The sequence below is a fragment of the Prionailurus bengalensis genome, chromosome B2 (assembly GCF_016509475.1).
Source record: "Prionailurus bengalensis isolate Pbe53 chromosome B2, Fcat_Pben_1.1_paternal_pri, whole genome shotgun sequence".
NCBI lineage: Eukaryota > Metazoa > Chordata > Mammalia > Carnivora > Felidae > Prionailurus > Prionailurus bengalensis.
Genome location: NC_057349.1, coordinates 114129698 through 114143312, shown reverse-complemented (window position 1 = coordinate 114143312; position 13615 = coordinate 114129698).

Here is a 13615-nt window from a genome sequence, read left to right as displayed (position 1 = left end):
TCTTTGCTTTGTATTAACTCTTTTAGTCTGCATAACAAACAACTGAGGAAGCTGAGTTACAACAATGTTAAAGTAAATACCCTACATTCATGCATGGAGCAATTAGCCATGCTGAGATTCACAACTAGACAGTTGGCTCCAGAGTCCATGCTTTCATCCTCAATAATGTAATTCCTTAAGCTATGAGATAGTTTGAGTTATGGAAAACTAAGTGATGAACTGATGAGAGTCTCAAATACGAAGGCAGAAGTAGTAATAAAAGGAATACAAGGAATTGAGTTGTATGAGTTCATATATTTTGAATGTTAATCCCTTATCAAATATATCATTTGCAAATATCGTCTCAAAATCACAATGAGATTTTACCTTATACCTGTCAGAATGGCTAGAATCAAAAATATAAGAAATAACATGCATTGGTGAAGATACAGAGAAAAAGGAACTCTGGTTTACTGTTGGTGGGAATGTAGTTTGGTACAGACACTGTGGAAACAGTATGGGGTTCCTCAAAAAATTAAAGATAGCAATATCACATGATCCAATAACTCAACTACTAGATATTTATCTCCCTCCCCCAAAACCACTAATTTGAAGATATATATGCACCCTTATAGTTTACTGTAGCATTAGTTTTAATAGCCAAGATATGGAAGCAGCCCAATTGTCCATTCACAGATGAATAGATAAATAAGATGTGGTATATGTACAATGGAATATCACTCAGCCATAAAAATGGATGAGATCTTACCATTTATGACAATATAGATAGAGAGTGTTATGCTAAGTGAAATAAGTCAGACAGAGAAAAACAAATACCACATGATTTCACATATATGTGGCAACTAAAATACAAAATAAATAAATAAACAAAAAGCAGAATCAGATTTGTAAATATGGAGAGCAAACTGATGGTTGCCAGTGGCTAGATGGTGAAGGTATGGGAAAAATGGGTGAAGAGGAGTGGGAGATACAGACTTCCAGTGATATAATGAATAGGTCACAGGAATAAAATGAACAGCATAGAGAATATAGTCTATGGTATTATAATAGTGTTGCATGGTGACAGGTGGTAGTCTGTCATACTTGTGGTGAGCATAGCATAATATATAGAGTTGTTGAATCACTATTCAGTATACCTGAAACTAATATAACATCATGTGTCATCTATACCCAAATTTTTAAAAAATGAAGAGAAAAAGGAAACATAAAAGGACATAGTAGCTATAAAGGCAGAAAGCAGTTATGTGCTAAAGGTATTTCTCTCATCAACTTATATAAAAGATCAGAAATAATTAATGTTCACTAATTAGGATCTGAGGTCCCACAATGGAGAACACATGAGGAAGATATGTACCCTTATAACACCCAAGTTGATATATAACTGACTAATAACCTATATGGATATAGTAGCACCTTGGATGCTCTGTACTATCAGACATTCTCTAAGCTTATAGGAGCATTAAAACAGGTTTCTGAAATGGATATAAATATTTTAGGGTAATCAGCAATATCCAGAAACTGGCTTGGGTAAGACGGACAGAGTGGAAAACGTTTCTCATTTGAGACTTAACTATAGATTCCAGAATATTGTTTCTCATCTAATGTTATAGATGTCCAAAAAGTAGACTACAAACACCAGCATTCATTGGTTTTATTTTAGAGGATCATAAAAGCTTAATGTCACAACAGCACTTAACAGCAATGTTGACTATTTTCACAATCAAAATACTGGCAAGGAACCACTCTAAATGTGATCTCTTAATTTCTTTTTCATTTATGATAAAGCCAAATTTGTTCTCTAACTTGCCACAGCTTTGTCAAGACCCTTTGTCAAGAGAACATGTTCTATCTCATGTCTTTTGTGCTAAATGCCTAGTGATCTGGTTCCATTACATGAAAATTAAACAAAAGCTGACAGGCCTGGGTAAATTTTATTGAGGCTAAGAGTGGTTAATTGCTTTTATTCATTCATTCCCTCCTTTAACAAGTATTTATTTACACCATATGCCAGGTACAGTTCTTGCCCAAATTCACTCAGCTAGTGAATGAGTAAGTAACATATGCCTGACTCCAAAACCCATGCTCTTTCTACTCTACCATATTGAATTAAAATGGTATCTTTTAAGAAAATCTAAAATAGCATTATAGACTGAGTAAAATAGTAAAAGACTTACTATTTAAAACAATCATATTCTCACAAAACCACATGCAAACAATATCCCATATTCCATACATTTATTTCACTTTCCTGCTGGCCAATACCACAATCCTTCAGATTAGAAAATTTGGCTGCCCTACAGAATACACATTGGAAGTCGAGCAACACCCAAGGCTCCATTAAGGTCATTATTCTTGTGGATTTCTTTTCCTCCCACAGGGACAGACATATCAATTTTTCTATATGTTTTGAAGAGCTTAGCCACATGATTTTAATCATTTCTCCCAGGTGGCTCTTAGAACTTGCATGGTGGCCCTATATATTATCCAACCAAGGACAGGTTCCAGTGTGATTTGATGAATGAGCAGGAGACCAAAATCAGAGACTTGAAATTCTCTTCCCCAAGGAGTAATAGTTTTACCTTCTATTGCTTGGGGATCCTAGGGAATCTGAATATTGGAAAACAATGTAACTTAAGGTTTTGAGCTGGACCACAATTTGAGATCACCTAATATTTTTTTAGCTATTTTTACAAATGTTCTGGTTTGGATAAAACCTAAGCTATGTTTTTCTAAGTATCTCTCTTTTCAATTTTTAAATTTTTGTGTATTTTAGTGGAAATTTAATCCTCAATATTAGTTTATTTACAGTTAACTCATCAAAGTATATTAATAAAAACATATTTCCCAATTGGCTTTACAATAAACTTTTTTATAAACTTTAGAATAAATACAGACACACACACACACACATACACAAGTCTCATGCCAGGAAATAAAACAAAAAGAAAATACACAGCACCAAGAAGTTCAGGTTGGGTTCAGATCTCAAAAGCCACAGGTTCCAAATAATTCTAAACTTGGATGATGGTTTCTTCCATCCAAGAATGTGTCCCACATGTCACTGAATGGTGCAACCACAGTAACCACAAGTTTAACCTAGTTCTCTTGTACTTTTTAATTGACTTCAGCCCAAAACTTTTCAAAATGTAGACTTAATTGAACTTCTCTAAAATATTGCAATTAAGATGCATTTTTCTTCTGACCACTGGCATGTGAGGCAATGTCAATCATTTTTCCTTGGTATCAAGAAATCTCTCTCTTCCTCTTCACTTCCAGGCAATAGAGCTATGAAATTTTTATTCTGGGAAGATAGTCTATTATCTTTCTAATATATCTTATTGGCATACCTCAAAACTCTTTGACCAGTACATATGTTAGTCATCAAATATATATTCAGCTATTATTGTAAGTAAAGCGCTTATTTTACCAAAAGTTAGTTCAACAGATATATACAAATTGTCTACTATGGCATAGTCATCTGCCAGCCAAGCTAATTCACTGAATGATATGAAAGCAATAATGCAAAATATAAGTCAGAATTGAAGATTTATAATATTGATAATGCATCTCCATCCATGACCATGATAGACATTTTAACCTATTAGACATACTTTTTTGTGAATCTCATGTATGACTTTTGAATTTTTTTCAACTGTATTCCAGAAAACCACCACCAAAATACTGGAGTTGGTACAGCAGATACAACCTATACTCTATTTGCTTATTATGTGCAATTACTCTGAGGGATCTTCAACTCTTAACCATGGGTGTGTTGCTGGGGTGCAGTGATAATTCATATGAAATTGTTGTGTCTGTATATTCCCATCGTATACCTATATAGTCCTATTTAGTATATGTTTACTAAACACTGTCAATTACTATACTCATCTGACCTTTCCTTGGTTATTTCTTTTTCTCATACTTAAGATTAGAAAAAGCAGAAACTGATGGGGCACCTGGGTGGCTCAGTCCATTAAGTGTCTGACTTCTGCTCAGGTCATGATTTCATGGTTCATGAATTCAAGCCCTGCATCAGGCTGTGTGCTGACAGCTTGGAGCCTGGAGCCTGCTTTGGATTCTGTGTCTCCCTCTCTCTCTCTGCCCCTCCCCCATGCATGCTCTGTCTCTCTCTCTCTCTCTCTCTCTCTCTCTCAAAAATAAATAAACATTACAATTTTTAAAAAATCAGAAACTAAAACAATACCTATCCAATGAAATGAAAGTCTGGGGCATCTGGGTGGCTCAGTTGGTTAAGCATCCAACTCTTGATTTCAGCTCAAGGCATGATCTCAAGGTTTTTGAGATTGAACTCTACATTGGCTCTTTGCTGACAGTGTGGAGCTGGTTTGAGATCCTCTCTCTCTCTCTCTTAAAATAAATAAACAGGTGCCTGGCTGGCTCAGTCAGTTAAGCCTCCAACTCTTGATTTCAGCTCAGGTCATGATCTCACAGTTCATGAGTTCGAGCCCCATGTCAGGTTCTGTGCTGACAGGGGGGGAACCTGCTTGGGATTCTCTATCTCCTTCTCTCTTTGTCCCTTCTCCACTTTCACACACACACTCTCTCTCTATTTCTCTCTTCCTCTCAAAAATAAATGAACATTTAAAAAATAAATAACCATTTAAAAAATAATAAAACATTAAAAAAAGAAAGTTTAAGCCTGTCATATTTCAACAAATAGTGAATATGTATTCCCTATTTATTACCTTAGACAGACTAGGGCATCAAAAGGCAGATGACCAGGGTCACTTATCCCCAATTCTCTAAACCATTTATTCATTCACCTATTCATAAAACTAATATTTGGAAGCAATCACTTTGGGACAGGCACTCTTCAAAGGCCTTGGTTGACTTATCTGAAAAAATGAGGAGCATCCACTTCTTTCAGCTTACGCAGAGAGGACCCAGGCTATTATGGTAGTTCCAATTCTGGGTTTTTTAGAGAGACTGTTGTTTTGAACTGATGTAGAACAAGTTAATTAAGTCAAGTAGGAAATCAGCCTTCATTAACCTCCCAGGAATGTCATAGAAATGACCCAATAGATAATTGTGACTGCTACAATATCCAGTTCCTAGTTTTTCTTCTTTCTTCTTCCTTTTTAATGTCCTCTTTTCACATTTGGATTTATTTCTTTGCTCTTGCCCTAACCCGAACAAAAACTTCAGAAATACCAGGCTCTCTCCAATATTTGTTCATTTTTTTTCACCTTTTAAAATAATTTGTCATCTCTATTCTTCAAATTAACAAATCCTTAACAAATTAACAAAATCTATAATTAATGAAATATGACATTGCAGAATACATGAGATACAGTAGAAAAAGTGATTAAGTACTTTTTACAATAAGTAAAAAAGAATGAAAATAATTAAGTCAAGAATTTAGTTAAATAAAATAGAAAAGTAACAAAATCCGATCACCTAAAAAATTTGAAGAAAAAAACATGGTAGGTTGAAGAACATCAATGAATGAATTATAATAAAGAATATATCAGGAGCTTGGGTGGCTCAGTCCGTTAAGTGTCCGACTTTGACTCAGATCATGATCTCGCAGTTTGTGAGTTCAAGCCCTGCCTTGGGCTCCATGCTGACAGGTTGCAGCTTGGAGCATTCTTTGGCTTCTATGTCGCCCTCTCTCTCTGCCCCTACCCTGCTTGTGCTTTGTCTCTCCCTCTCTGTCTGTTGGTGTCTCTCTTTCTTAAAAATAAACAAACATTAAAAAATTTTAAGAAAAAAAGAATATATCATCATGTCTAAGGTTAAAATTCTAAAACTGTACTGTCTAATATAGTACACTAGCCACATGTGGTAATTTAAATTTGCATTTTAGTTAAAATTAAATGCAATTAGATATTCAGTATCACTAGCCAAATTCCAAGTGCTCAATAGTCACATGTAGCTAGTGGTTACCATATTATGCAATACAGACATAGAACTTTTCCATCCTTGCATGAAGTTTTATGACTGCTGATTCTAAAATCAGAAATGATACAAAAGAACTCACTAAAACAAGGATTAATTAACACTCTTCTAGTAAATGCAACTAAAAGGGAAAAATAAATAATGTACAGGTGTTAAGGAAGAAGTGAAATTATATTACATTGAAATATAATGTCATAACTGAAAATTCTAATTCATTTATTTAGGAAACTATAACCAACAATAAGGTAATTCAGTAAGTAGGCTGAGGACAACATCAATATGCCAAAATTAATAACCTTCTTTAATGTGGAAACAATTTTCAGCTGCAAAGCATAAAAAAGAACCCATTACAAATAACAACATAAAAGATATAAATTAATATTTAGCAAGAACTGTACGAGAATGATATTACAAAAGAAGATAAGTGAACATACACATTCTGTTCTTTGACAGGAAGATTTCAAATTTATATAAGATTTTTACTTATCCTGATAAAAGTACTGAGTGGATTATTATAAATAATTTTAAAAAATATTTTTAAAACTTAGACTAAGTAATTTTAGAATTTTTATGGCAAAATAAATGTACAGGAATAAGCATTATTTTAATGTCGTTAAGTAAAGAAAAATAAAAACATGAGATAACACACTATAATGTAAAGCTTTATTTATTAAAGTAGGATTCATACTAGAATATCAATATGCAAATATATCAATGTAATAGATTAGAGTGTCTTGATATAACCAAATTTGTATTGGGATTTATAAAATTCTATAGATAGTATTCACAATCTTTGGTCAAAAAGGAATCTGAATTAATTAGCCAGGAAAGGTAGAAGCTATATTAAAATATAATTATTCACTACCTCAAACCTTAGGCCAAATACATTTCAGATAAGTCCAGGAATTAAACATAAAATTTGAAACTATAAAACTAGTAGGTCTTATTATGAGACAGATATTTCTAGTTGATATGCAATATGCAGAAGCCATAGATAAACATATTGATAATTTATCTACATAATTTTTAGAAATATTACATGAAACAAATAACATAGTTAAAGGCAAAAGACAAATGATGACTTGGGAAATATATGAAATAGATGTAAGAGATAGGGGGCAACCGCATAGTATGTAAATATATTCTATTACCAATAAGGGAAGAGCCAACAACCTAGTGGAATTTAGTTAAAGGACAAGAACATGAATTCACAGAAAAAGAATTATTCAGCAATTTTGGATGGATGTATGAAAGTTGTTCAAAGTCATTCTGAAAATAGGAAATGCAGATTATGTATATAACATCATACAATTTTATACCCATCATATTGATAAAGATCACACAGATTGATTATAAATAAACTCTGTTAACTTGGGTATGGGGACTGGCCCTCTTGAGTATTATAAACAGTTCTGTAAAATAAGCAACAATTTTCATACTGTCAAAATGCACATATCCCTCCACTCATCAATTCCCCTTTTGGCATCCTCCCAATATACTCACCCTTGTACTCAAAATAGTATTCAATTGCAATTTGTTGTGATAACTAAAGAATGGAAATAATCTAAATAAATATCCAACAACAATAATTGGTCATATAAATTATGGTTTATCCATAACATTAGGTACCATTAAAAAGAATAAAGCCGGTCTATATACAGATAAAAAATTATTTATATGTTACTAAGTAAAAAATAGTCAAAGGGCAGAGCTCTCTATACAGAAGTTATAAGTTGCATGAAACTCATGGTGTAAATACAAGACCCTTTTAAGAGGGATTGCCTCTGGGATGAAAAAGTGAGGAAAAGGGGACATGGGGTAAACAGGAAACTTACTTTTCAGTATAAACTCTGTACTATATGATTTAAACACTTTTAGTTTGCATGTTACCTAGTCAAAATTAAATAGATGAGACAATTTAAATATATTCTGTCCTGAAATTGTACTGAGCCTGTGGAAAAGAAGGGGTTTCGTCTTGAGCAAGTAGCCTCTATTTCCTTCTAAACATTACAAAGCAGCAACAGTCTTTTAAAAAATTGAGACAAAGTGAAAATATATATTCATGAGTCTGGCCTCAGCCTTATTTTGCCCTTTTTTCTGTGCTTTGGGGATCCCTACCCTCCCTTTCACTATCCCCTATGTAAATAAGATATCATCATGCTTAATGCTAAAACAGAATAAATCATCTGTTATTATAAGCATCAATTAATATTGTTCTAAACGATGTAATTAGAAAAGAGGAATAAATAGAAGGTGAAGTTAAACAACTAAATTTAGTAAATCTGGGGTGCCTGGGTGGCTCAGTGGGTTGAGCGGCCGGCTTCGGCTCAGGTCAAGATCTCGCAGTTGGTGAGTTCGAGCCCCGCGTCAGGCTCTGTGCTGACAGCTCAGAGCCTGGAGCCTATTTCAGATTGTGTGTCTCCCTCTCTCTGCCCCTCCCCCATTCATGCTCAGTCTCTCTCTGTCTCAAAAATAAATAAACGTTAAAACATTAAAAAAAATAAATTTAGTAAATCTGTGTTTCTATTATTTGTCCTCTCTCTGATGAACTTGTAGTTTGGCTTAATTCAAAATGCTGAAAGTAATTCTTTACACTCTTCACTTCCTGACCGAAGCACTCCCCTTACCATGAAGGACAATTGTAAAGTTAACTAGACAAAGTTTGTGAATCTCTAACTGCAACCTGCAGGAGGTGGGGAATGGGCAACATCTAGCTACAGCCCAGGGGCTAGAATTCTGACGAGACCATTCAAGATATCCTTCGTCTTGGCACTCTTGGTGAGTGCCTTGGAACCACTCGCACTGAGAAGACGTGTGGGAAGTAAAGCTTATGCTCCTTTTAGATAAGCTATTCAGAGATATCACAGGTGGGCAAAGCCAGGGGAGAAGCCGGGACGAGCGGGTAGAAGAGATTGAGAACGATTTTCCAAGTTCCATTGGGGAAAAAAGTGTTTGTTCCTATTGTTTTATACAGCATTTAGTTTTTATTAGCACGTGTGAATAGTAATTTAAGTAAAGACAACAAATGAGCAATAGGTATTGGAGAAAATGAGCTAGTGTTTTTGTTTGGTCGCTGCAGACATCAAATAGAAAACTAACAAGAACGAGGCAAATAATAAAACTATGAGAGTAAAAATCTAAGTATATATATTTCAAATTTCTAATCCTTTTTGGTTATTTATTGTTTTCCCATCTTAAGAATTATAACAAACTATGCATCTTTGTATTTTCAATAGCAAGATGGAAGTAAAAAGAGCAGAAATGGCACACTTGGGCTGAGCAATGAGTATCCTATGTAAGTGACGAATCGCTGGGTTCTACTCCTGAAACCAAGACTACACTTTATGTTAACTAACTCGAATTTAAATAAAATAAAATAATAAAATAAAAAGAAATGAAGCAGGTGGAGAACACTGACAGCAGAAACGCCTAGCATAAGGGTTAATACGAGAGTCAGAGATCGGGCAAAATAAAATATTCAATGGTAGCTTGAGACTCTCAGCAAAGATGGCACAAGGAATGAGAGCAACTATTTTCCATTCACAATCTTCAAGGTGGCATTTTCAGAGTATTTTCAATGACACAATGGTTGTTAAGATAGAAAAGATATTAGGGGCGCCTGGGTGGCTCAGTGGGTTAAGCCCCCGACTTCGTCTAGGTCATGATCTTGCAGTTCATGAGTTTGAGTCCTGAGTCGGGCTCTGTGCTGACAGCTCTGGGAGCCTGCTTTGGATTGTGTGTCTTCCTCTCTGTCTACCACTCCCCTTCTCAAACTCTGTCGCTCTCTGTCTCAAAAATAAATAAACATTTAAAAAAAAAGATATAAAAGATATTGGAACAAGCAGTGTGAGAGCACAATAAATTTGTTCAACAATGAATCAAAACATCAGCAGTCAAGCCAAGAAACACATAGCTGGTAGTCAAAGGCAAGTACCTGTTTTGTCTGCTTGCTTTCCAGTCAGGACACTTCAGACCCACCCTACAGCTTGATCCTAACTTTGTTGGAACCAGGCTATTTCTGACACCCAATCTAGACAAAGCCCAGCCCAGGAATTTGAGTTTCCTGGCAAATTAGAGAAGAGTGTTAAAGGAAAAAAAATAAAGAGAGAAGCTAGGGGAACTAAGAGAGCCTGCAGGAGTTATGGAAGTATTTGCTATTTGCACCAACCACATTCATTTCTATCAGGATATCTACTGAAACCTCTGGCCCAATAAATTTGGCCTAGCAGGCTTGAACATGGCCATCTGGTAATGCCAATCAACAAACGAGTGACAACAGTTATTGGTTTCTTAATTTTACATTTTTATTATGTAAAATTTGATATAGAAGAATATAGATAATATGTAAGTTATGAAGCGTTTATAAAACAAGCACTTGTGAACATATCACCACATAAAACCTGGAAAATTCCAGCACCATTAAATCTACTATTATGCACCTTCATTTTTAAAGTTCCCAACTTTCTCCAAAACCAATATAACTAACCAGGATTCTGAATTTATTATTCCTTCATTTTCTTAATTTAATTTTCTCACATCTACAAACTAGTAAAGCTCTTGTTCTTGACTTTTTTAAAAACGAGAGGGTGAACATGGTCTTCTAGAAGTTGCTTTTTTTTCACCTTATGTTTTAAGCTTGTTTCCATGCTACTGTGTCTCCATGCTACAATGGGTAGCTATCGTCCATTTTTACTACTGCATAATATTTCATTGGGTAACTAGTTCACAAATTATTTCTTCATTATTTTTTTAAAAAATTTTAACTGCTTGAGAGAGAGAGAGAAAGTGAGCAGAGGGGAGGGGCAGAATGAGAGGGAGAGAGAGAATCCCAAGCAGGCTCCACAGTGTCAGCACAGGGCCTGACATGGGGCTCAGTCTCAAGAACTGTGAGATCATGACCTGAGCCAAAATCAAAAGTCAGATGCTTAACCAACCCAGGCACCTCTCTTCATTATTTTTTTGATGAACATTTGTGTTAATTCCAGTTTTTTGATATTATAAATATTTCTATAACGTTTCTTTTTTAAATTTTACGTATTCATGTGTGTATGTATGTATGTGTGTATGAATGTATTTGTGAGAGAGACAGAGAAAGACAGCACGTGAATGAACAAGGGGCAGAGAGGAAGAGAGAATCCCACCAGGTGCCGAGAGAGGGAGAGAGAGTGTGAAGCCTGGAGTGGCACTGCGGGCTCAGGTTCACCCCATGCAGGGCTTGAACTCATGAACTGTGAGATCATGACCTGAGCCGAAGGAAGTCTGATGCTTAGTCAACTGAGTCACCCAGGTGCCCCTCCATAAACTTTCTTGTACACGTTTCTTAGTATACATGTGTAAGAGTATCTCTAGGCTATTTACCTGTGATAGTTTTAGGTGTCAATTTGGCTAGGATATAGTCCACAGTTATTAAGATTTTAATCTAAGTGTTGCTCTGAAGATATTTTGTAGATGTGATTGACATCTGCAATCTGACTTTAAGAAGATTATCCTCAATAAGTTAGGTGCCCCTCACCTGCTTGCACTCTGTCTGCCTGTCTCTCTCTCTCAAAAATAAATAAACATTAAAATTTTTCAAAAAAGAAAGAAAGGTTTCATGAAGAGAAATGAGGTTTTTCTAAGGAAAAATAAATTCCACCTGTGGACTGCAGCTTCAGCTCCTGCCCAAGAATTTCCAGCTTACCCTTCCTGATTTGGACTTAGTCAACCCCCATAATCACATAAGCCAATATATAAACAAACAAAAGCATATTGGGGAGGAGTAACAAGTGTGTCTATTTTTCCTACAGCCTCTGTTTCTTCAGTAGAATCCTGACTGATAACAATATTTATGAGTGGAGTTCCTTTATGTTATAATATGTGTCATATACTATGTAATATAATATTATATATTATTATTATAATATTATGAGTGTAGGGCATACCATGGTTCAGCTTCACTATGTAATGCCCCACTGTTTTCCACAGTAGTTGTATCAATTTTCATTCCTGAAGTATTACAGTTTCCATTACTCCTCATCCTTGACAAAACTTTGACAAAAATTTCTTACTTGTGCCAGTCTAGAGAATCTTAAATAGTATCTAACTCGGTTTACTTTTAATTTCCATGATGACTAATCAATTACCAATAAGTTCAAAAAATGTTTTTGTGTTTATTAGCCATCTGTGTTTCCTCTTTGTGGAATTCTTTCTGTATATTTTAGCCAACTTGAATAATTAGATGGTTTTAAAAATTATTTTAGATGGCTTTATATATTTTAAATAATACTTTCTTGTTGGCAATGTGTTTTATAACTGGCATTGTTATATAATGGGTCTTTATTTTTTTAATGGTAATGAACCAAAGGTCCTAAATTTGCCATGGTCTAATAGTCTTTTCTTTTGTCATTGGTACATTTTATGCTTTGCTTAGAAATTCCTACTGTATCATGGTGTTATAAAGACACTTTCCTACATTTTCTTCAAAACTAAAAAAAAAATTATCTTTTTAGTCAGTGAGAAGTTGATATTTGTGTATGATCTGAGGTTGTATTCTAATTTAATTCTTTTCATAAATATATTCATAGTTCCTCCTTTCCTCTAACATTTGCAATGCTGATTCTGACATATATTTGTTTCCATGTATTAACGGGTTTATTTCTGAGCTCTCTATGCTCTTTTATTGGTCTTTTGTTAACCCTATTCCAATTTGTAACAATAAACCTTAAGATCTGGTTAGTCAATTTCCCTAACGTGATTCCTCTTTTTTTCAGGTATATTTGACCATTCTATCAAACTTCTTCAAAAATTTGAAATTAAATGTCAAGTTCTTAAAAAAATAAATCTAGTTTTGATTTTTGTCATAATTCCCTTTGTTCCATGTATCAATATTTTTGGTATTTTTTAAGGTATTGAGTCTTCTTATGAACATGGTGTAATGAACCACTGATAGGTCTTCTTGGCATCTTGATTCTCATTGCTCTCTGTTCTATTCACCCACACTAATTTCCATTTTTTTGTGAAAAAAATCCATGACTAACAACTATGTTTGGTTTAATTAAGGTAGCCTCTAGCTAACAGATTAATTGGAAGGAACTTCAGGGTATCTAGGCTATTGCATTGCTGGAATCAAATCTATAATTCCTATCTATCAGGTTAACTCAGAAGTCATAATCATCTACTTGCAAATTTTTGTTTTAAAAAAGGGATAAAGTGCTCTATGCCTGAACCCAGGGCCCAGTGATTAAAGATTATATATATATATATATATATATATATATATCTTAACCATATCAGGTCCTGAAACAAAAGAACTATGGAGATGAATGAAACTTTTACAGTTTCCATTGCTCTAGAAAAATCCAGAAGTCCTGCAGTATAGTCTCCCAAATGATACAATAATTCCTTTGACAGCATGCTACAGATCGCTTTCCAACATCCAACATTTTACAATGATGTTCAATTTGAATTCTAGAATTGTATTTGAAAGACATTTTAAAAAATATTTGAACCATATTCCTTTTCCTGGTAAATCTATTAATGTAATACAATTTTCCAAAATAAGTGAAAACAAAATTGAACATTTGCCTAACCCTTCAATATTACAATAATGATGACATTATATAGATGCTGTGCCAGCACAGTATATCATTTAAGAAGCAGAGCACAACTGCATCTTATTTAAAAATTGGAAGATGCTCTCACATTTCTTCAAGTTGTG